This window comes from Triturus cristatus, chromosome 6 (genome assembly GCF_964204655.1).
Source record: "Triturus cristatus chromosome 6, aTriCri1.1, whole genome shotgun sequence".
NCBI classification, from domain to species: Eukaryota; Metazoa; Chordata; class Amphibia; order Caudata; family Salamandridae; genus Triturus; species Triturus cristatus.
In genome coordinates this window covers 443,180,146-443,206,389 of record NC_140589.1, presented here as the reverse complement: position 1 = coordinate 443,206,389, position 26,244 = coordinate 443,180,146, and the positions used below count along the sequence as shown (strand labels likewise).

Here is a 26,244-nt window from a genome sequence, read left to right as displayed (position 1 = left end):
CCCACATCCCCCACCGCCTTGAGACCCTTACGGGTGAGTAGTCGCGCTTAACAAACACCTGATTTGATTTGATATTTTATTTGATTTGAGATCAGGGACTAAGAGCGTCTACACCATCCTTATCAAGACCCTCACTTAAACTCTCATTTATAGACCCTTATTCAATGTTTTTGTGAAAGACACATCCCTGTATTTGGTTTCTAATGCTGTGAACTGAGAACTTTTTTAATTGTATTTAATAAAATATATTGTATGATTGCATGTCTACATCTGCATAGTGGCATACTACTTTGGAAAATATATTTTTCTTTTGTTTGAAGTTTGGTAAGTGTGAGTGTTATGTGTGATAAATGAGAAAGGTGTAATTCCCTAGGTACAATTGGTCTGCCAAAGGAAAAAAACGTGTATTCTTATCACAAAATAAGTATGTATATAACCATCTGATATATTGGCACAAAGCAGTCCTGGTAGATAAGGACCCAGGCAATGTGTAAAGTGTTTTTGCAGCACTCAAACAGTAAGAAAGTAAATATACAACAAAAAGATCCAAACCAATTCTGAAAGATAGAGAATATTATGAGAAATAAAAGTGTACCAAAGTGACAAAAATCCAATAAGTACAACTGGAGATATTAATTTTTAAAATTTGAATTAAAACTAGTACTAAAAAGCACAAAGTGCCAACCGCAGTTAACTAGTGCACTACACCAGATCAAACTCAAAAGTTAAGTCCATTTATGACCAAACGTGGGTCAGATACAGGGACCATGTTTATCCAGAAGGAAAATGTACCTTCTGACTTAAATATTTGTTTTGAGAAAAAGTGGCAATTGATGATTTGTCGGTGGGACAAGCTGGATGCGAAGTGGGACTTGATGACTACAGGTTTCTTAAGAGTAGGGTCCCAGTGTGCTCATTGAAGAAGGTGTGAAATCCCCCAGTGGGCTAAATCTGGGTCCAGGAAGGTTTCAACATCAAAAACAACAGTTGATGAACAGAATGCAGAACAATGTCATACATTCTCCCCAGTACAGAGATCTGGGCCTAAATCCATCATTTCCTTTGCTCACCATGCCATTCCAGTTTGAACACAGCCATATGCAAATCAGACTAGACCCTGTGCAGCATGGGAACAGTCCAGCCCCAACTGCCAAGTCAGGTCCTCCCTGGGCTGGAAAGAAGCATCCTAGGACCAGTTTCGGGTTTTCTCCCCTCTTCAGCCAGGATAGCTTGATTCCAGTGGCATAGAGAGCACAGGATCCATGTCTGGGCATACCCGTCCCACTCGGGGTGACAAATGCAAAAACAACAGTTGATGGACAGAATGCAGAAGAATTTCATACATTCACCCCAGTACAGAAATCTGGGCCTAAATCCATCGTTTTTTTGCTCACCATGCCATTCCAGTTTGAACCCAGCCATATGCAAATCAGTCTTGACCCTATGCCTCATGGGAACAGTCCAGCCAAAACGGCCAAGACAGGTCCTCCCTGGACTGGAAACAAGCATCCTAGGACCGGTTTTGCCGTTTCACCCCTCTTCTGCCAGGATAACTTGATTCCAGTGGCATGGAGAGCATGGGACCCACGTCTGGGCATACCCGTCCCACTCGGGGTGACAAATGCAAAAACAACAGTTGATGGACAGAATGCAGAACAATGTCATACATTCACCCCAGTACAGAGATCTGGGCCTAAATCCATTGTTTTTTGCTCACCATGTCATTCCAGTTTGAACCCAGCCATATGCAAAACAGTCTTGACCCTGTGCCTCATGGGAACAGTCAAGCTCAAACTGCCAAGCCAGGTCCTCCCTTGACTGGAAACAAGCATCCTAGGACTGGTTTCGGGGTTTCACCCTCTTCAGCCAGGATTGCTTCATTCCAGCGGCATGGAGAGCACGAGACCCATGTCTGGGCATACCCGTCCCAATCGTGGTGACAAATGCAAAAACAACAGTTGATGGACAGAATGCAGAACAATGTCATACTGGGGGTGAGTGCTTGCTATGTTCAACACCGTCCATCACCCCCTTTGGTTCTGCTTTTTTCGCCCTAAGTTGGCAGGGTATGCCCAGACATGGGTACCTTGCTCACTTTGCCACTGGATTCAAGCTAGCCTGGCTGATGACGGCTGATTAGCCACAAACCGGTCCTAGGATGCTTGTTTCAGGTCCAAAGAAGACATGGCTTGGCAGTTCGGGCTGGACTGTTCCCATGAGGCACAAGGTCAGACTAAATTGCATATGGCAATGTCTGAACTGGGGTTGTGGGGTGAGCTAAAGAATGAAGATGGATTAAACCCAGATCAGTGTACTGGGGGTGAGTGCTTGCAATATTCAACACTCCGTCCATCATCCCCTTTGGTTTTGCTTTATTCACCCTAGGTTGGCAGGGTATGCCCAGACATGGGTCCCTTGCTCACTTTGCCACTGGATTCAAGCTAGCTTGGCTTATGACAGCTGATTAGCCATAAACCAGTCCCAGGATGCTTGTTTCCGGTCCAGGGAAGACATGGCTTGGCAGTTCGGGCTCGACTGTTCCCATGAGGCACAGGGTCAGACTTATTTGCATATGGCCATGTCTGAACTGGGGAGGCGGAGTGAGCTAAAGAACGAGGATGGATTAAACCCAGATCAGTTGACTGGGGGTGAGTGCTTGCAATGTTCAACACTCCGTCCATCATCCCCTTTGGTTTAGGCTTCAACATCAAACAGCTGCTGCTCGGTGTCCTTCCCTCTGAAGACCTCTACGTTCGGACTTAGAAATGTTTCTAGAAATCAAGCCTCCTTTAGTGAGGCAAACTAGTAAGCTGAGGCTGACCAGCAATTTGACATTGGTTCGCCAGGCAAAAAATGGCAAAAGTTCCAACTTCTTGCAGTTTGAGGACAAGAGGAGTATACTCTAGGAATGGTCCAAGACTTGGGGAGGGCCACTTTGGGGGTTGGGACACACTTCAAAAGATGCCAGAAGCAGGGTCCAGGACAGGTCCAGTTGTAACTGGTCAGCTGGACAGTTGTAGGGAGAGAGACTTTTTGAAGCATTTTGTGTCCTTGTATTTCAAACAAGATGTCAGACAACGGACCCTTAGAGTCACTTTTGGGGGTCCCGAGTTCAAGGCAACCTAGTTCTGCCTTCCTTCATTTTCTTTAGACAGCAGGGCTGTCCTTCATCTGATTCTTCACAGGTCTAGGATGGTTCTGAGGAAAGGTCTATGGGATTCACTTTAATGCTATGTGACAGCCTGTGGAAGGAGGGCAAGCCTTCACCCACCCACTAAACCAGTTCTGGTCAGTTCCTCCCCTTCCACTGTATTTGAGGTCAGCCTCACTAGAGAGACAAAAGGGAGGCAGACCTAGGTGTGGGCTTCACCTGCCTGTAACAGGATAGACATCTTCTGTAGCTCAAGAACAGGCTGGGCACAGCCCCCAGGCCATCTCCTCAAAGGGGAAAAACCCCTACCCTCATCCAGACCCTTTGTTCAGTGTCTGGGAGCAATATGCATTTCACTATCAGATGCTCAGGTGAAACCTGGAAAATAACAACTTTTTAAATTACTATTAAATTGAGTCCTTGAACCATTTTTCTAGCTATTCCCAAACTGAATTTAACACTTAAAGGTTATAGCATGAACTACTATTAACATGTGGAAGAGCCAGCCTTGCACAGTGAAAAATGACTTTGGGGGCTTTTCACTGCCTGGACATGTATGTCCTAATTTTTAAATACCATGCACCCCGCCCTAAAGGTGTTTAGGCCTACCGTAAAGATGACTTACACGTAATAAAAAGGAAGGTTTAGGCCTGGAGAAAGGTTTGTTTTGTCAGGTTGAAACTGAAGTTTGAAACTGCATACCTAGGCCCTGGTGCAAGCCTGGAGACATACTTTAGAGTGTTACTTTATTGGGTGGCTCAAAGAGTACTGCAGCCGTTAGTAATATTCAGTTTACAGGCTCTGGGTACCAGTGGAATGTGTTTCTTGTATGGTCCATTGTTGTTTTCCCTGTGTTAGCCTAGTTGTACGCATTGTAGGCCGCATTTTGTTTTTGCACATGTTACTACATAAACATGCATGCTTTTGTGCCACATTGTATTTTCACACAGGACCTGCATATGTTTTGCTGTTCTGTTATTTTCCTGGGATTTAGTCTGAACACTATAGACAAGATCAAACAAAAATGCTTCTTATTATTCTTTCTGGTTGGACACTAGCACCTAGACATAACATGAGAATGCAGCTGCTGTTTGTGAGCACACACGCCTTGCCATATAGAAAGGTCTGAGAGCTCTATAAATACACACTGACCGAAGAACCTGAGGCAAGATTACCACTTCAGCTGAGATGTAGAGTGTCCATCTATATATGCTAAGGTACGGAATCCACCACTCCTCCCAGAGATCTTCGATATAAAATCATTTTGCTTCAGGAGGAAGGGGGTGCGGTGGGGGGTAGGCTAATCTGTCTTATAACATGATAGGGCTTTTTATGATGCATGTGTTATTAAGTATGCTAGTGATATTTTACCTATCCATTTGTATTTTAATTCTGGCTCAAATACTACATCTTAGAGCATGATAGTTTAAATAAATGTTCTAAACTTCCTTGATGTTTCTTGTTTATGTTATTGGGGACAAATATGAGTGAGAGAGCTAAAGGTTGTGTCCTGGTACTGTGATTCCTGAGAGGACCAAGAGTTTTGTGTTCTGGGGTTCCAACTCACTTGTTTCTCTGGAAAGGTTAGGAGGGCAAGTGAGGCACTATAGCTAGTCAGACTTAGGCTCATGGGTACTGAGGTAGTATGGTGAATCAGTCCCTATATGCCAATGCTCCATGGTCCCAAGCATAGGTCTGATTCTGAGCAGAATCCCTGCAACACTAGAAACTTACACAGAAATTCAATGTTCTATTTAGGTATATGCCAATTCTAACATGTTTAGAGAGTAGAGCACAAGAACATTACAGTGGTTAGCCGGTGTAAAGTGTGCAAAGTCTGATGACCAGCAAAAACAGGTTCAGCAACAATTATGTATCATCTAGGGAGAAAGAGAGAGGCTCAAAAGTGCCCACACATGCCTCTGAATTAACTATACAACACTAAAATGTGCGTGTTGAACTTATGATAAGAGTGTCTGGGGAAAATACCAGAAGCTACTCTAAGGATCCTGTTTAGAATCTGCTGGTGTGTCTTCTACTAAACCTGGAAATTCCAAGATTTAGAGGCGGTGGGCTCACTCACGTAATGTGACAGGCTTCATCATAGTCCACCTCCTCCCACACTATACCTCTGGTAAAACCATGATATCAGTGCATCTACTTGTTTTCCCTAAATCAATAACTAATGTTTTCATCTTTATTATTTCTCTGTCTTAAACTCTGCACATGCTTACAGCTCTGAAATAAATAGAGGGAAGCTGGAGTGGAGGTTGCAATGTTCCTACAGGAAAGCATCTTTTTAATTCATTGGAGTGTGTATTACACACATTTCTAAATGTTTGAAAAATATGCAAATTAAGAACATTCTAATATCTGATGCATACCATAATGATATAAAAATGTCCAAGGGCTCGAAAAAAAACTAAGTAAACCAGGATCAGTAGAGCCCAGTTTTCCTTTTGTTCCTGACACTACCTTTGTGATCTCTGTGGTCAGGGATCACAAGAGCAGTGCCATTAGTTCCAAGTGGCAAGCTGGAGTAGTAGCTACTAACACTGGCAACCCATTGAATGATGCCCATGATATGCTGCAAATGTAAAGTGTTCTAGATTATACCATTTACTTTATTTAAATAGGAGTAAGCAAATTGTCAAGCCAACTATCATGTTGTATTTGCCACCACCCATGGTACCTCTTAAGTGTGGCTAGGCAAACTGTATGTGAAAGGACAGGGCTAAAAAAGAATTAATCCAGTTTGTTTTTACAGAATTGGTTTCAAGAAAGTTAGCATGAAGAATACAAGCAGGTTTTAGCCTTTAGTAGATCTAACACCAGGAAAACCTGCAGACCTTAGATGTTTTTGAAAGATACAGAACCTGACTTGCATTGATCACAATGCTATCCAGAACATCCAATAAACATCAAACCATTTCATAAGAACAGTTTTCCCACACATTTACCTGACGTGAGTGACTCAACCTTACTGCCAAAGTCAAAACTCCAACCGTTAACATCTTGGGTGCCCAAGATGTAATGGTTACGTCCTCCGCCTTGGCACTCCTGTGCTGAGGACGTAACCATTCTGTCCAGGCACCTGCCCATGGGAGAAGAGCTGGCGCTCCCCCTGTGGGCCACCCATCTACATGCCCCCACTGGGGATGGCAGTGGAAGCGCTTCTGCTTCCAACCTCGACCCCGAAGTGATTTGATGACGTTGCCCTGTTGAACTAATTAAAGCAGGCCGGGAACGCGCTGGAAGCCATTGCTTCCAGCGCGTAGAAGGAAAGGTACGTTTTTCCTCCTCGGGGCGGGAAACAGGGAACGCAAAGAGGCACAGAGCGATAAGGAAAGCGCTTTTCTTTCCCCCGATGTCCCTTTGCAATGCATTCCTGCTGCACGATCCTGGGTGTGGCCGCAATCACACAGCAGAAATGCACCTACTGTGCCACCAGGGTTTTTTTTAGCACTGGGCAAGGTCACCCCCTTTTAGAATCTGGAAAAGTTTGGTAGTTTCTGCTCTCCTTGGAGACAGATCAGACATATTTTTGGGCCTGTCTGCCCCATTGCTGGCAGAATCCCACTAGACACCAGGGATATGTGTTTTGGCATGTGGGGGAGCAGCCTCTTAGGCAATGGTGCCCTCCCATATTTGGGGAGCATGATTTTGGCCATTCTGCCCTCCTTGTGGTCAGATCAGTTTTATTTTCAGGCTGATCTGCCCCCAAGGGGAGCAGAAACCCACTAGACACCAGGTATTGAATTTATTGATATATTGGGGAGTGGCCCCTTGGGCAAGCGCTGTTCTCCATTATGGGGGCAATATTTTGGTCATTTTCTGCCATCCCTGGGGCAGATCCGCCTTATTATTAAACCCTTTTGCCTCCAAGGGGGTAGAAAGTGATTAGACACCAGGGATTTTCTTTTTTTATATGTCAGCGAATAGCCCTTTAGGCAAGGGTCACTCCCCATTATTGGGGCAATATGTTGTCCATTTTCTGATCCCCCTCCTGGTTGGTAGAAAATTGGTGCCAGTGCAGTGATCCCATAACTTTCCCACCTAGAAATTTGAGAAAAATGTGATTTGCTTTAGCTAAATTTGAGGTTTGTAGGGGATTCTGGGTAAGAAAAGGTAGGTGGAGACATACAAGACATACCTCCATGGACCCCCATCCAAATCCGATGGTTTTATGATAGCGAATTTTGATGTCTCCACAATATGTTTTGAGCCAGTTTCTGTTACGGGCACCAGGCCTACTCACACAAGTGAGGTACAATTTTTATTGGGACACTTGGCAAAATGCTGGGTGGATGGAAAGGTTGTAGCTCAGCACAGATTCCAGAACTTTCCATCACAGAATATAGTTTTATTTTACAAAGTTTGAGTTTTGCAAGGGATTCCGAGTTACAGACCCAGGTGAGAGCCACACAATCCACCCCTTCCTGGATTCCCCTGGATATCTAGGTTTCCAAAATGAAGCCTAAACACCTAGAGCAACTCAAAAGGACCTTATAAATATTTATATAATTCACATTCACACATCAATCGTGTCTGCATTCATTCTAAAATCATACTACACTTTAAAAACAGGTGCAAAGACAGGCACAAGTACAAGACAAAAACAACGCAATTCTAATGTACTGATAAATCCCTGGTTTTTATAAAGATCAGAGAACGTTGGTCATCCATGCATCCATGTTCTAGCCACAGATTTTCATTTATTTGTATTACTTCTTATATCATAGACCACAGTTCTCTGATCTTTATATAAAACCTGTGGCTCCTCATAGATTCCAGGACTTTCCATCACAGAAACGTAAGAACATTTTATTTTTTTGACAAAGTTTGAACTTTGCATGGGAGTCTGGTTAACATAAACTGGGGTGAGCCACACACAAGTGACCCTTGACCTTCCTGGAGGTCGCCCCCCCCCCCCCGCAGCAGCTCCGCCATCACCCTGCTGTCTCCTGCTGCCGCCGGTGTATCGAGGCCCTCCACCACCCGCAGGCTCCACCTGCGCCTCATCCCTGGTGGCCAGTGGTGGCCTTAGATACGTATCGCCTGCTGCCTGTTGCTTTGTGCCTGCATTGTCACTGTCTGTGCCCCCTGCCCCCGCTCGCTGCTCTGATTCTGTGCCTCCTTTTATTCTGTACCCCTCGCCGCGCTTTGTACCCCTGTACTGACTTGTGCCTCTGTGCCCATTGATTTTGTCCAGTTTTCTCTTCTGTGCCCCGCGCCGGTCTCCTGTCCCCTGTCCCTGCCGCTGCCTCCCCTGCGGCCCACCGCCTCCACGCCCATTTATTCACCCATCCCTCGCCTCCCGCCCACCCAGCTTCTCCTCCCTCCCCACCTCCCTTATATGGCGGCCGCGCGCAGCCGGCGCGCCGCTGGCGTGCCGCTGGCGTGCCGCTGGCGTGCCTAAGGCAAGCCCGTGCCTGGACCGCGCCCAGCACCAGAACCCCTGGCCCCCGCACCAGCCACGAAGACCGCCTCCATTACGACGCCAGCACCCTCGTCGCTCTCAACCCAGGAAGATCCCACACCTGCTGCAAGTCCGTCCCGAAGCGCACCCACGGCCCCTTCACCTGCTGGAACTGCAGCATCTCCTGCCTCGAAAGCGCCAAGATGCCTGCCACGCCAAAACCCAACCAGCTTAGATGCATCCTGATCAACACCCGCTTCGCACACAAACACGCCGTCGAACTATGGGACCTACTCGACACCACATCACCGGACGTCGCCTTCCTGACAGAGACCTGGGTGAACGAAACCTCCTTGCCAGACATAGCCATAGCCATCCCAGATGGGTACAAGATCACCCGCAGAGACCGTACCAACAGGGCCGGAGGAGGAATCGCCATCGTCCACAAAAAAACCATCAGGATCTCAACAAACACCAACGACACCTTCAGCACCGCCGAACACATGCACTTCCAGATCCACATGGACCCCAAGACCACCCTAAGAGGCACACTCATCTACAGACCACCAGGACCCCGGCCTCAATTCTGCGACTCCATCGCCGACCTCATCAGCACACACGCGCTGACCTCCACCAACTACATCCTCCTCGGAGACCTGAACTCTCACCTGGAGAACAACAACGACAGGAACTCCTCCACCCTGATCGACAATCTCGCCAACCTCGGACTGAAACAGCTCGTCACGACGCCGACCCACAGCGCCGGCCACACACTAGATGCCATTTTCTCGTCAAGCCCCCACGTCACCTTCAGCCACGCCTCCGAACTCACCTGGACAGACCACCACTGCATCCACTTCTCCTTCTGAAAACCCCTCACACACCACCACACACTACAGACCCCCGCCGCTGCTGGGGCAAAGTCACCCAAGAACAACTACAGACAAGCCTCGCACTCAACCCTCCGACGAATCCCACCAACCCAGATAAAGGTGCACTCACCCTCGAACGCTGGACGAACGACTGCGCCCCGCTGAAAAACCCCACCAGCAGAGACACCAGCAGAAGAGTCAGCTGGTTCACCCCGGAACTCCTCGACTCAAAACGCACCTGCCGGAAACTGGAAAACATATGACACAGTGACAAGACGCCAGCCAGCCGCACTGCCCACAAAGACGCCATCCGCAACCACTACCACCTCATCAGGACCGCCAAAAGAACCTCCTTCACAACCCGCCTTGACAACAACGCACACAACAGCAAGGAGCTCTTCACCATTGTGAAGTAACTCTCCAACCCCAGCTCCAATGCCAACGACATCCCACCATCGCAAGCCCTGTGTGACTCCCTCGCCACCTTCTTTCACCGGAAAATCATCGACATCCATGACAGCTTCAGACCCCGGACGACCCCTGCCGACCACACCGCACCAAACCCACCGTACCCCACCGCCCACAACACCCTGACAACCTGGGCCAACGTGAGCATCGAGGACACAATCGAGACCATGGGAACAATCCACTTCGGCTCCCCATCAGACCCTCTCCCGCACCACATCCTCAACAAAGCCAGCAATTCCATCACACCCCACCTGCACAAAATCATCAACCTCTCCTTCGAGACCGCCACCTTCCCTGAGAACTGGAAGAACGCAGAGATCAACGCCCTACTGAAGAAACCCAAGGCAGATCCGAGCGACCTCAAGAACTTCCGTCCCATCTCCCTGCTTCCGTTCCCAGCAAAGGTCATCGAGAAGATAGTTAACACCCAGCTCACCCGTCACCTCGAAGACAACAACCTCCTGGACCCGTCCCAATCAGGTTTCCGCAGCAACCACAGCACCGAGACCGCCCTCATCACCACCACAGACGACATCAGGATCGTGCTAAACAACGGCGAGACGGCGGCCCTCATCCTCCTGGATCTCTCCGCCGCCTTCGACACCGTCTGCCATCACACATCACGCACACGCCTCCACGATGCAGGGATCCGAGACAAAGCGGTACAAAAGGGGGTGGTGATGGACAAGGCCCTGGACTGGACCACCTCCTTCCTCTCTGGCAGAACTCAGTGAGTCCGCCTCCCCCCGTTCTGATCCGATGCCTCCAAGATCATCTGCGGATCCTCCCTCAGCCCGATGCTGTTCAACGTCTACATGGCTCCACTAGCATGCATCGCTCGACAGCACGACCTCAATATAATCATCTACGCCAACGACACTCAGCTGATCCTCTCCCTCACCAAGGACCCCCTCACCGCCAAATCCAACCTCCACCAGGGAATGAAGGCCGTTGCAGACTGGATGGAGGACAGCCGCCTCAAACTGAACACAGACAAGATGGAAATCCTCATCCTCGAGTCCAACCCCTTCGCATGGGATGACTCTTGATGGCCCACGTCACTGGGGTCCCCCCAGCCCACACCAACCACGCAAGCAACCTAGGAGTCATCCTCGACTCGAAGCTCTCCATGACCAAACAAGTCAACGCAGTCTCCTCCACCTGTTTCAACACCCTCTGCATGCTCCGCAAGATCTGCAGATGGATCCCGACAAACACGAAGAAAACAGTCACCCAGGCCCTAGTCAGCAGCAGACTTGACTACGGAAACGCCCTCTACGCCGTATCCTAGTCCAAGCTCATCAGCAGAATACAGAGAATCCAGAATGCCTCTGCACGCCTGATCCTCGATGTCCCGCGCCACAACCACATGACCCCCCACCTGAGGAACCTGCACTGGCTCTCCGTCGACAAAAGAATCTCCTTCAAACTCCTGATCCACGCACACAAGGCACTTCACAAACCCGGCCCAGCCTATCTCAACAGTCGACTCTTCTTCTACGTACCCAACAGGAAACTCCGCTCCGCTGACCACGCCCTGGCCACGGTCCCAAGCATCCGGAGAACTACTTCCGGAGGCAGATCCTTCTCCCATCGCGCCGCCAGGACCTGGAATACCCCCCCTCCTCTACCTGCGACAAATGGAAGACCTGCTGACCTTCAGGAGACAACTCAAGACCTGGTTCTTCGACCAATAGCAGCAGCACCCCTCCTCCCCGTCACCTTGGAACCCTCACGGGTATGTAGTGCACTTTACAAGTTATGTGATTGATTGATTGATGTCACCCCAGCCATGATTTCCCTGGGTGTATAGTTTAAAAAAAAATACAGGTTTGCAATGTTTCCTTAAGCATCGGCTGAGCTAGGGCGCAAAAGCCACAGCTAGGCATAATGGGAATGTAATGTAAAGGTTTGTTAGGTTTTTCTAGGTGCAGGCTAAGCTAAAGCACAAAATCCACCGCTACTCAAAGTGCAAAAAAGGGTCAGTTTTCAGTGGAATAATGAGATGTGTCAATGTACATTTTTGGTTGGTTCTGGTTGTGGGCACTAGGCCTACCCACAAAAGTGATGTACCATTTAAATTAGGAGACTTGACGGAATGGTTGGTGGGTGGAAGGTTGTGGCTCCCCGCACATTCCTGTTGAGAGCCACACAAGTCGCCCCTTTCTAGATTCCCCTGGGTGTACATTTTTCAAAAATGTAAAGGTTTGTTAGGTTTTTCTAGGTGCAGGCTAAGCTAAAGCACAAAATCCACAGCTACTCAAAGTGCAAAAAAGGGTCAGTTTTCAGTGGAAAAATATGATGTGTCCACGTTACGTTTTGGGCGGTTTCTGTCTCGGGGCCTAGGCCTACCCACACAAGTGAGTGTTGGATTGTGGGCCCTAGGCCCCCATGCTGTAAAAATGAGAAACACCCACACAGTGAGTATCGTTACTAACAACAGCCACAAGCATGTGCACGCGGGCTGCTGTATTGGCAGGGTCACCTAATTGGTGACACCTGTGTTGGATGGGTGCAGTGGGTGTATGTGCCAGCCCTCGATGGAGTGGCTAGCGAAACACTCAACTGTGTCCAGCAGGACGCAACATTTCTCCCAAATCATATTAAAAACAAAACAACAAACAAGATTCCAACCTGTAGGAAGGAATGAGACACCAACTAACAATAACTGAAATCTCACAGTCCTGAGATGATGTTCGCAGGACAGTGGTGGACAGGTGCAGCTGGGTGCACCCGGGCATCTTGGCATGTGTCCATACTTTTGACGCTTTCTCCATTTTTTCCTGTTTTCACCCCCGAGTCTTTCGTTTACATGTTAGGAATCTCCCCAGCACTCTTTCTTTAGTCACACTACGCTTTCAGCCATCGCTAATCTTCCCACTTCTTTTCTTTCAACCCCAGTCTCATTTCCATCTCCATTCTTCCTCGCTCATTTAACTCAGCCATCATCCACTGACGCATCACTGCGCTTCCCCTGAGACGAGTTCCGGTTCTCCTTCAAACGACAGAACGCCCCGAATCATCTACCAACGGTCTTCAGGTACACCAGTGTTCACTACTCTGTTCTCATAACGAATTATCACCTGGCATTCTGCTGCGCAGCAGGCTCATCTTTTCTCTATGCTTACAGATCCTTTGTCAACCCGTCGGCGTATTTTTTCGCCAGCACTCGTTCTCGTTTGACGTCTCATTCTACGAGCTCATCACGGACACACAGTTTCACCAGTCTCGTTGAGACTCCAGGTAACAGTTCACATTCCTATGAATAATTAGCACAGTGCAGTAAATCTCCACCTGCAATCCACCTTGTTATATCGTCGCTCCTTTTTTTCTCCCTACCCTACAGCACTTGAAGAGTTTACTCAAAGTGAATCACTGGCCGATCGTTCCTTCATTATTTTTCATTTTTTTTTCATTTTTGTCATATTGAGGTGAGCGCCTTCCCGTTCATTTGTTCTCACAGCACTGGCGGTTATCTTCCACGTTCAGATTTCCTTACGTTTCTTATCTTATATCAGTCTATTGCACAGCACATCGTTGTCTCCCTCTTCACCAGGCTTCTTCATACACTTGTTTCTTTCTTCACTATACTTGCTGAATAACTGCACCTTTTTGAAACATGTGCACTCGATCTTTTAACATTGGTAACCAACACTAAGGTTCCACATGCTTGTGTCTCCACCACTAAAGCATCAGCTTCAATTCTGTTTGAATCCTAAAAGTTTATTGTTTAGACATTTGTTTTGTTCTCTGTTTACGTTTTAGACTGCCCCTCATGAAGGGATTCTACAAATCCCGAAATGCATTGGGCTTCAACATCAATGAAGACAAATACAACCTGATTATATATTTTTTCTCCATCATATTAGAATCTTCAGTTTATTGGACACTTTTGTAACTTGAATATGATGCATTCACATATTGTCTAACATATTTTGAAATGAACAATGTTTACGTGATGATTAAATTCTTCTGTTATTTACCTGTCACGAAAATTGATTGAAAGTTATCAACACATTTTTCTTTCTCGTAATCAAGAATTAATCCTTTAAAAACTGTTTTGTGAAAATGTGTACCTAGGGATTTTTTTCCCACTTAGTGAACAGTGCGAGGTACCAAGTGGGTTTTCCCATTTGTTTCTCCTCTCATTAACCTCACATCCGTGGTGACAACGGATGCAGTACCTCAGCACCCTTGCTGAATCTTTTTCACCTTAATAGGTTAAAAATTATTTCCAGTACTGCTTATAAATTGGTGTGCTCCTTACACCCATTCTCTTTCATACTTTAACCAGATACATCTGGACACGAACATGGTGCTGATGAAGTCCAGCCCTTTCAGCTTTGCATCAGTTGAATGACAGTCCCCCTACATGATGTTAGTCAGTCCAGCATACTCTTGCTGTGAGGCAATTGACGTTGTATATGCAAACATAGGTACACCAGGAGCGTAGGTGAAGTCCATTATAAAAACTTAACGATGATCCCTTGACAATAGTTTAGGCAGTCTGTGACCCGCTTAAATTCCTGTGGTATGACCGGGCAACTTCCTGAAATCCATATTTAGGGCAAAGTAAAGTCCATCTCTCAGGCTCGGGTAGGCCCCTTGGATGAGTTGCCATAGGACTGCCTATGGGCTGCACTGGGTCTGCATGTGTCTGCACCTAGACAGCCGCAAGACCACCTCGGAGCCACCGCCTAGTCACTCGTGCAACTTCAGGGGTGGATGTGTCCTGGTCAGAACCTGCTCTCGCTACCAGGATCAGGATGTACGCCAATTAAACAAATGGTCACTGGGTCTTCAGATCATCGCTCTGAGTGGCAATGGTGTCGGACTCCAGTCGTGGTACTTGATGCTCAGGGGATGGTGATGATGCACATGGCAAAGGATGGAATAGCTGCCATAAGACGACTTGTAAAAAGTGGCGACAGGCCATGCAATGCATGTCCTTTCTACACATGCTCTAAAATGTGGCGACAGGCCACGCATTCTCACCGGAACCTCCTGCTCTCTCCGTCACGTCCTTTGGACAACGCATCTTCACCTGTCACCGACCACTCACTAGTCCGGTCCTGTCAATAGGACTGGGTGACTTCCAGGTGCATCAGCCACGTCAGGGACTGCAGCAGAGGTAGGCGTACGTTGATGGATCCAGTCTGTAGTGCCTTCCATACCCTTCTTCTCCATGATAAAGTATTCCGGCAACATCTCTGGATCACTGTGGGAGGTACAGAGCTCCCTTCTCCTTTGCAGTTGTGGCACCCTGCCACTAGGAGTGTGGGAAACTCCTTGGTACTTCACAAATAGCGGGTAATCTCCCTTCCGCCTACTCTTCATTTGAGGTCACCGCTCACACACCTTGAGACAGTGCACCTCGTGACGTCAGACCCTGCCTTGGTTTCTATATGCTTGGCAGGGTTGGTATCTTCTGTGGTGCTTCAATAGAGCTTATGCAATGGTGAGTGTAGTAGCTGCTTTTAGGCATCCACTCTTGACGTTCCTTAAATTTTCTCCTGTCATTTCAGACATCTAAGGTGAAACACGCTGTTACTATTTCATGCTGCTGGCTAGGGCAGCAGGAGTACGATCTCTTCTAAGGTACCGGGCAGCAACGGTATACAGTGGGCTCAGTACAGCCTCTCAGCTTTCTGCGTGGCTCACTATGCAGTAGTCTCGGTAAACCTTGACAGTCACAGTCGCCGCTAGTGCATGGGGAGACAAGTAGCTGTTCATGCAAGTACTTGAGCTGCCATGAGGGGATATACTGGCTATCCGTGTAGTAACTTACTGGCCCCCTGTGGGGCACGAAGTGATAGGGTTGTAGCACTCAGCTCCAATGTCCCGTTAACAGGTCTTTTCTTTCTCGTGTATACCATAGGCTGCTATCGGGGTAGGTGCAGTCTTTGTCAAAGGCAATGGTTGGAATACTTTGCTTGTATCAATGCCCACAAGCCCCAGAACAAATGAGAAGCCATGGCAAACTGATTGACTTACACATAGAGTACTCCAACGTCTCTATCAGTGATTCCTGTAAGAAAACATTTGCACTCCTTAAATGCCCCTAAATAAGAGTGTTGCCACTGTTTCTGCAGGTCTTTATCTGGGTAGACTGCACAGTCAAACTTCATTGAAACGATTGCCAATATCGTGCACTTGGTAATTGTACCCGGAGTATACATAATCAATGAACTGAACATCACCTTGTTCTTCATTATATAATATATATTATCTTTTTGCACAACAGGTCATTACGGCACAGCCCTACAGGAGAACCCAGATAACGTCTCCTTTAACCAGGCCAGTTCCTCTAGAAGCACTGGATGAATTTCATGAATTTATAGCACAGTCCAACAGTGAAGATGCAATATAGCTGGGGTGCACAACCATGAGCCCGAAGTACTCAAAAAATCCTTATCTCAATCCATGAAAAGATAATTTTAATTTCCATAAATTCCCATCAAGACAACATCATCCACAGTGCCACCACTGTAACAATATTGCCTGCAGTACAGTCTGTGTAGCCCCAGCTTCCCCCTTCTCCCACGGCAGCTTTCAGTGGCGCTGTCACCCAGAAGGAGGCGTGCAGCGCAGGCCTCACCCCTTGAGTCTATGCTGAGACAGTACAGCCTCCCCGTATGTGCTTGATAGCAGACGACTTGCACTTTGCATCGGTTTGGGTTTATATATATATGGGGCCATTCCGTTTGGGATATGAGCGCTTCACTTTTACATTCTTGTGGCAATACAATTATACTACAGACAGGCCCTTCCATTCCATCATGTCAGAAAACGCTGCAAACTTTACAGGTTTACTGGTGCTTGAGAATATCAACATTCTTTGTAGCTTACTGACTAGTACTGTCCCACACTTTATTAGGGAGTAGCATATATATTCTATCAAATGTTCTTGCACAGATTGGTCTGTCTGTGCTCCAATCATTTACCCAACAGCTTCATAAAAAGTGTGCACCTACTGAGGTTGAAAATCACAAATTAAAGCGTTGATGTTGTTCAAAACCCCATCTGTGAAAGGTATCACTTCACTAACTTGCACCTGAACAAAATGTCTACGACACTTCTGTGCAATCTTTTTATAAAAGTATCACAAGCCAAATCCTGGAAGCTGGCATGGGTTTCGTGCATAAACTCGAAAAGATTGTTCACTACAGTCTTCAAAAACTTCCAGTGAGCCCTCAAAACCGTGTATATTGACCTACAATGTACAGTATATTTGATGCAATAATAACTTCATTATCTTTGCCTCGTGTTTGCTCACAAAGTTCCAGAAGATCCTTAACTTATACGATAAAATCCCTTAGGTGCTCCTTAAAAGCTGGAATATCTTGATTTAAACTGAAGAGTCCTGTTACAAACAGCTTAACCTAGGCATCTTGAAGATGTGGAAATGCGTACTTAAGCAGAATGACAACATACTCTTGAACAAAAAGTTAATTATTAAGTAGCTTGCCAGGTTTGAACGGTGCATTTAGTTTTCCTTCCTCCACCAAATTGAACATATAAGCGAGTATGGAAGCGTGCATTGTCAAACCTGCAGTATGGGAATAATGTTTGTTCAGCAAACAACAATTTCCCCTGGTGCTGGTCAGTCCATGTTCATTACGCTGTAAATTTTGGTCACAAACTGTAATATCTGTAGCTGTGATGTCAGGGCTAACTGTGGGTTCTGTCATTTCCTTGGTGATGGAATGTCTATGCTTGAAACCGCTAGACACTCCCTGGAAGCTGTTGTAGATGAGCGGTAATAAAGTTGACCTCTCTTCATACCTGCCTTTATTGTGGTCACTTCAATTGGCGTCTTTTTTGGGACGTACCGCTCATCTTTATTCCCATGTGTGCGGATTTCAAACTGATAGGTTTTTTTTTCACTTCAACATTTGTTTTTTGGTCGAGAAAGTGAAAGAACTTTGTTTTGCCTTAAAATTGTGAGGGACATATTGTTCTCTTATATCTCCTTGATACCGATGGGACACTCGGTCTCGGTCATCAACTACTGTGGTTGAAAACGGATTTTTCATTTTTTCTCTACGGTGCGTAAAAAAACCAAGATTCCATTCTGTGAGGTCGAACGGCAACTAAAGCGGTAAAACGTAAGGAGTTTGATTTAACTCTACCTTTGTTTCCGTGTTGTCTGTTGCCTGCTCACTGTCGTCTGATTGGCATCGGATTTGGAGTTGCGCGAGGTTGGAAGAAGCTGTTGATCTTCACTCTTTCATGCCGACGGATGAAATGATGACGTGGAGTGCGTACGTATCATGACGCGTTCACGTTCATCCAGCATTCTTCTGGTGGCTGCATTCTGAGAAGATCGTCATAGCAACAGCACTCTCTTCACGTTACGCTGTCCAACGGAGGTGTAATCGGTGCGCACTGGAACTTGGTAGTCACATGAAGTTATTTTCTCACAAGACTACACATCAAGGTATTTATTCAGCGCATGGATGTGTACTGACTGACATCACCGAAACTTGGCTGCGGGAGGAAGATGCAGCAGTAATTAATCTTGCTTTTCCACCGGAATATTCAACTTTCAACCTCAATCGTCCCACCAGAGGAGGGGGCATCGCACTTGCAGTGAAATCCAACTTTTCCTGCACCTGGAATGCCGTGCATATCGCGGGGTGCGAGAGTGCTTCCTTTAAGATTGGGATTAATCCCCAGTATTCTATTTCGGGGTTGGTGGTTTATCGCCCCCCAGGCACTGACGTTGCTTTTAGAGAGGCTTTTCCTGATGCCGTCAGTGCCTTGGCAGTAGGGTGTGCTAATTTTTCTATACTGGGAGATTTGAATCTTCACTTGGATAACCAAAAGTCCTTGGCTGTTAGCAACTTTCTGGCGGACCTCGAGGCCCTGCAACTGTTCCAAAGAGTCTCTCATCCTACTCACTCTGGAGGGCATGTATTAGATCCCTTTTTTACAAACCTGACGGAAGCTTCAATCCGCTCCGTTTTGCCCCTTGGTTGGACTGACCACTTCCTTGTGGATATTCAGGTGCCTTTACCTGATACTTCTCCAACTTCCTTAGCTCGATCTATCCCCAGAAGACAATGGGGCAAGCTTAGGTTAGAAGATCTCCATCTCGCCCTAACTACTACCCCGCTCGTACTCTCGAGTGATGTTGAACTGGGCTACGATCAGTTCTGTACTTGGGTTACCAGGGGGTTGGACCTTCTGATTCCCATCCGGACTAGTAAGATCAGCCCTAAAAGGTCTAACCCTTGGTATGATAGTACATTACGAGCGCTGAAAGGAAATTGTAGGCGCGCCGAGAGAGAATGGCGGAGATCCTACGATACGGCGAAGAAAGTGCTATATTTGGCCTCTATTAAAACCTACCATCGCGCCATTTGTAGGGCTCGCGCATCGTTCTATTCCCTTGAAATTCGCAATAGCCTCAATCCTTCCAAGACTATTTTCAAAGCTCTTAAGGAGCTGTTGTCTAAGCGTTCCATCTCCACAGTCACAGCCTCTACCTCGCACTGTGAAGCATTAGCCTCTTTTTTTCTGGGAAAAGTCCAGAACATCTATCGTGCCTTTCCAAGCTCAGAGCCCGCTCAGCAGACCGTGCTGACTGCCCCTGCGTGTTTGAATCTGGCATCTTTTCCGCAACTTTCCTCTGAGGTTTTTGAAACTTTGGCTCAGAAGGTTAAATCTGGTTCGCCTTTGGATCCGGTATGTCCTGCCCTGTTTAGGAACCAATCTTTTGTGGGGTCTCCTACGGTATGTTCCTTGATTAATGCTTCCTTGGCCATGGGTACGGTACCACCTAAATGGAAACGCGCTGTGGTTACTCCTATTTTGAAGAAACCTAGCCTGGACCCTTTGGGACCAGAGAACTATCGGCCCATTTCCTTGCTTCCATGGCCGGCTAAGCTGATGGAAGCTCATGTTAATCAGGTACTTACTGACCATCTCACCCAGGCTAACATTCTGGATGAGACTCAACATGGGTTCCGAGCAGGGCATAGCACGGAGACCGCCCTTCTCGCCATGGTAGAACATCTCCGGTCGGTGCTAGATCAGGGACAGACGGCGGCGCTAGTTTTATTAGATCTGAGCGCCGCCTTCGATACGGTCTCGCACCGTATCCTTCTGCACCGCCTGGAAGAGTGTGGTGTTGTGGGAACTGCCCTCCAGTGGTTCCGTTCCTTTCTTGTGGATCGGTCCTTTTGCGTCGCCATACCCCCCCATCAGTCCAAATTCCATCCTCTGGACTTGGGAGTGCCGCAAGGTTCCTCACTGAGTCCCACGCTATTCAATCTTTACGTGAGACCGCTGGCTGATGTCGTCAAGCAATAGGGCATGTTCATGGTCTCATATGCTGACGACACTCAGCTAGCGGTTTCTATCAGTGGCGATACCGATGTGGATGCTCCCAAGTTCCAAAATGGGCTTAGGGCAGTGGCGAACTGGATGACAGCTAACTGTCTCCAGTTGAACGCAAAGAAGACCGAGGTTATGATCGTCGGGAAGGGAAGGGACCTCTGGGGCGACAGATGGTGGCCGCCGGAACTTGGTGTAGCCCCAACCCCAGTTATGGAGTTGCGTAACTTGGGAGTTTGGCTGGATGCTGGTCTCAGTTTCGTGGGGCACACCAAGAAGACCGCGGCGTGTTGCTTTGGTGTCCTGCGGGGCTTAAGGCCGGTCCTTAAGTTCTTCGATCCCCCAACCAGGCAGATGGTAGTGCAGGCTACTGTTCTTTTCCGCCTGGACTACGCTAGCTCGCTCCTGCTGGGGAGTAATCAGGCAGAACTTCTGCGGCTTCAACGCGTGCAGAATGCCGCGGCCAGAGCTATTGTCGGTTTACCTAGGTTCTGCTCGGCCTCTAGCACTCTCCGAGCACTACACTGGCTACCGGTTAAGTCGCGTATCCATTTTAAAGTTTTATGTCTGGTTTTTAAAATTTTGAAAGGTTCTGCCCCTCTGATGCTCTCCAATCTCATTTCTGGCTATGTTCCATCACGTGTATTAAGATCGTCGGAGCAGGCGCTCGCTTTAGTCCCGAGGTTCAGGCTCTGTCGAGCTGGTGGGCGCTCTTTTCGGGTGAAAGCTGCAGCCCTTTGGAATACGCTCCCTTTCCATCTCCGCTCTACCAATGACCTTCTGCTCTTTCGGAAATCCTTAAAAACGTTTCTGTTTTGACCTTGCTGTCTCCGTGGTTCTATGTTGGATATGTTGTACCTTGTCGCGCGCCGGGACGCCCCTTAGCTGGGGCAGCTGTGCGCGTAATAAATGTTACTAACATAACATAACATAACATAACATTTTCCCTCACGATCAGCACGGAGTTTATTGTGTGAGATTCAACCATTGGAACTACAATTTTTAGTTTTTTTCTGCTGACATTACATTAACAGCACGCTAGCGCCATCTTGTGGTTCTTAAAAAAAAAAGGTAAGAAGAATTTTTTTTTGACTGTGTGTTAGATAGTGATTTTAGAACAAAATCACGCAATTTGTGCTTACTCAGAAAATATTTATTTAAAAAATGATAAATATGTCAACTGTTGAGCTAGTTATTTAGATATTGAAATATAGTATAGAAGTATATCAGTTTGTTTATTCACAAAGCAATAGGAGAATATTTGCTGTGTAAGGGAGAATATTAGTTTAATTTCTGCATAGCTTGTCTCTTGTAGTATTTTTCTTTTATCATGCAGAATGTACAGGCACCTTCTCCTTTCCTACAGCTTCCAGGAGACCCACCAGTAGAGTGGAAAGTATGGTACAGGGCATTTACAAAATATTTAGGAGCCATAGGGGGTCTTAGATTTAGTGCAGAACGTAAGAGATTCATCCTTGAACACAACTTGGGTTTTGAGGGTCAGGCGGTGTTGGAACATTTACCTTTACCTGAACAAGTAGAGGGTGTTGAACCATTAAATGATTTCGATCAAGCAATACATATGCTAGAAAAACAATTTGATGTTGAAAAGAGTTTGGTAGTAGCCAGACATAAGTTTTTTACGAGGGAGCATCAAACGTCTGAGAGTATTGTGTCATATGTCGCTTCTCTACGTATATTGGCTTCTGAATGTGAGTTTGAGAATTTTACGTCTCAACTCATCAGAGATCAAATCGTAGTACGATGTAGAGATAAAAAGGTTCAACAGAAATTATTGACCTTAAAAAATCCATCACTCGAAGAGACTGTTTCCATCGTTAAGAGCATTGAGTTATCACAAATGTCTTCAAACGAGCTTAGATCAGACAAATCTACCATTGGTGTTGTTAATGAAGGGAAAAATGGGGGAGAAAGAATAGTGTCCCTGAGAGAAACAGTAATGAGATTAAAGGGAAATTGCCTGCAGCAAGACAAGATAAAAAACAAATATATTTTCAAAAGAAGAATGTGTGTTCAAAGTGTGGTTACCCTTCTCACTTTCTGAATTCACGAGTTTGCCCTGCTCGAAATGCTTCCTGTAGAAATTGTGGTAAACAAGGTCATTTTTCCAAAGTGTGTATGGCCAGGAGGAATATTAATGCTGTGTGGGAGGAGAGTAACAAATTGGAGAGTGACACAGAAGTTGTAAGTTCATGAGTGATCTAATGCTAGTAGTTAAGGATGATTGTGAGGAATGTGCAGACCCGATTGCTGACATAATAGTGGATGGAAAAAGTTTGAAATTACTTGCTGATTCAGGAGCACGCATGACAATGATTACCGAAGAATTGTTTGAATTTGTGTGGGGTGATAAGTGTCTTGAACCTCCTGACAGAAGTCCTGTATCTTATGAAGGAAGGAAGATTCAACTAAAGGGTTATTTTGAAAGCACATTAGTGTTCAAAGAGAAATCTATTACTGGAAAAATGTACGTCGCTATTAAAGGGTTAAATATTCTGGGGTGGTACCACCAAGGTTTATTTGGAATGACCCTTAGACCAGTCACAAAAGATCCAGTATATATTGTCAATGAATCAACATATTATGATGATCCTTCTATCTGGGGAAGTAAATTCCCAAAAGTTTTTTGTGACTCACTAGGTCTAATTAAGGGTTTTAAACATCTTATCAAAGTAAAAGATGGGGCTATCCCTAGCAAACACAAACTGCGCAATGTTCCTTTGAGTGTTAGGGATGATTTAACGAAAGAGCTGGAAAAGATGTGTGACTCTGGTGTGATTGAGCCAATTGAATCATCTCTCTGGTTAAGTCCCTTGGTCGTCGCACGGAAAAAAAACGGGAATCTCAGAGTCTGCATTGACTTACGCAGTCTCAATAAGAACATATGGGTGGATTCTCACCCACTACCCCGTATTGATGAGATAGTCTTAAAGTTTCAGGGTTTCAAATGGTTTTCAAAGATAGATTTATCCTCTGCATATCATCAGGTTGAATTAGATACGTCTTCAAAACACTTAACTGCATTTGTTTCACCTTCTGGAACTTTTAAATTCAAGGGGATGCCGTTTGGCCTAGCCTCTGCGGCTTCCGTCTTTCAACGTGTGATGGAAAAAGTTCTGTTGGGTGTTAATAATACTGTTGTATTCCAAGATGACATTTTAGTAGCAGGAGTGTGCAGATTGTCGCATGACAAGAGTTTGATCGAAGTGTTAAACAGACTACAAGAGAAAGGTATAGTGGTTAATTTGAGCAAATGCGTTTTTGGTGTTGTGTCAATTGATTATCTAGGACACTGCATATCTGGTGAGGGTATTCTTCCCAGAGTTGGTTTGATCGAGGCGATTGTTAAAGTTCCTTCTCCCAAGACCAAGGAACAAGTGTCATCGTTTCTTGGTATGTGTGAATTTTATGCTAAGTTAATTTCAAATTTTTCAGCTAAGACTGCCCATTTACGTGAACTTTTGAAGAGAGGAACTGTTTTTATTTGGGATCAAAAATGCCAAACAGATTTTGACAAAATTAAGGAGGATCTTGGTCGGTGTAACATTTTGACTCCTTATGATCCTTCTCTACAATCAGTTGTATCTGTGGATGCTAGTCTTGATGGTCTTGGGGGCATGTTGACTCAAATGAAAGCTGGAAAAGATCACACTGTTGGATTCATTTCTAGGTCATTACGCCCCAGTGAGAAAAACGATTTGGTTATCGAAAGAGAGCTTCTGGCTTGTTGTTGGGCTGTTGAGAGGTTTAAGAGTTTTCTCTGGGGTAGATCTTTTAAGTTGTTGACTGATTACAAACCTCTGATTCCTATTCTAAATGGTGTTTTAGTGAAGGATCATACTCCTAGGATTGCGAGATTGAGTTTGAAACTTCTTCAATACAACTTTGCAGTTGAACATATTCCTGGAGGGAAAAATATCAGACCTGATTTACTTTCCAGATTGCCATTGCCTGTGGTGCAGAGTGAGTGTTTTCAGGATGAAGATGAGGAATGCTTAATTGTGAGTATTGATGTGTGTAAAGAGGGGTGTTTCAAGGAGGAAGAATGGTTTGAGGTGTTGAAGTCTGATTCTGTCCTCAAGGAAGTTAAAAGATGTATTATTCAGGGTTGGCCAAAGGAAAAACATCTGGATAGTGAACTGCAACCTTTTTCTAAAGTGGCTGATGAACTCTCTCTAGAAGAGGGTGAGATGATTTTACGGGGTGATAAATTTGTTCCCCCAACTAGTTTGAGAGAGCGCATAACTATAGCAGGACATGAAGGTCATTTGGGGCAAACATGTACCAAGCGCAGAATTCACTCAATTTATTGGTGGCCTTCAATGGATCGACATATTGAGAACATGGTTGAAAATTGTTTTACGTGCTGTTCCAGTGACAAAGGGCCTCATGTAGGTAGCCAAATACCGGTCGGTAACGGCCGATTTTCGGTAATTATACCGTTACCGACCGGTATTTAGGCTTTTGGTATGTAGGGGGACAATTTCTGTATTCGGAATTTACCGAATCGGTAAAATTACCGATTCGGTAATTTTACCGATTCAGTAAATTCCGAATACAGAAATGAGATGTAGGGGGAGTGTGTGGGTGATGTTTGGAGTCGGTATTTACCACCAACTAATAGTTGGTGGTAAATGAAGAATGGATGTGGAAATGCATTTCAAAGCGCCTACAAGTGTGCAATGTGGCAGACATACATGCCCTTAGGGCATGTATGTGTGCCACATGTGCACACATGGCCGTTTCAGGGGTGCAACAGGGTGTCATTGTGACACCCTGCCACCCTTGCATGTGTTCCCCCCATTACCGAATCGGTATTTACCGATTCGGTAATGAGGCATACCTTCCCATCAATGGGAAGGTATGCCTCATTACCGAATCGGTAAATACCGATTCGGTAATTACCGAATTTTAACGAATCGGTAATAATTACCGACTCATTACCTACATAGCATTTACCACTTCATAAATACCGAATCGGTATGATTCGGTATTTATGAAGTGGTAAATGCAAGCCCACCTACATAAGGCCCAAAGTGATCAAGACTGTTATCCCTCCCAAGGTGAAAGTTGACTTACCTTCAGGTCCTTGGATGAAATTAGCGTTAGATTTCATCGGTCCGTTCAATGCTTTACCAAATAAATATAGATTTGCCTTGGTAATTGCTGATTATTACAGCAAGTGGTGGGAGGTTTGGTTTTTGACGGAACCTAATAAAAATGAAGTTATCACATTTTTGGAGGGTCTGTTTGCAAGGGAATGTTTTCCTAAGGAATTAGTGTCAGACAATGGGGTACAGTTTGTCTCCAAAGAAATGTCTATTTTTTTAAATTAATCTGGCATTTATCATCGGCTTGTAGCTCTTTATCACCCGCAAGGAAATGGTTTAATTGAGCGCATGAATCGCATTTTGGTTGATTGTGTGCAATGGGCTGTGTCTGGTAACATGGACATTAGAGGAGCTGTACAGAGTATGCTGTGAGCTCATCGGACTACATCCAGTATTGAGTTTGGGAAAAGTCCTTTTGAGTTACTGAGAGGGAGAGTTGCAACATTCAGTATGTGCCCAGCTTGGATGAGGGAGTGGGGACTATTGTCAAGATCAGTTTTGTCTTCTTCTGTAGAGAAAGTTGAGGAAAAGGTGCATTCTCATGTACCCAATAAAATCAATGCTAAGGATAACATCGCTGATCTTTCAGGACAGAGTTATCATAAAGAAGAGTGGTTTCACAAAATCAAGGTATGCTGTGAGAGTTGATGGTAAGAATTGGTGGAATGTAACTAGGATTTACAGAATTCCTGACAATGTTGTGCATCAAATGGGTTTGAAAGATAACATTGTTCCTTCTCTTAATAAATCTTCTTTTGAGGTTGGGAAGATTGGATTGAGTGGAAGAAGTTCATCTTGTGACAATTCATCACAAGATAAGTCTACCTCATTGGTGAAGAGGAGCACCCATATGAGATTTGT

At 45.8% G+C, this 26,244-nt stretch overlaps 1 protein-coding gene across 1 annotated transcript in view; it reads right to left on the bottom strand.

Moving 5' to 3' along the window:
• Positions 1 to 26,244, bottom strand: part of HCRTR2 (hypocretin receptor 2) — a 1,486,247-nt gene that overhangs the window by 690,728 nt on the left and 769,275 nt on the right. The window lies entirely within an intron of this gene.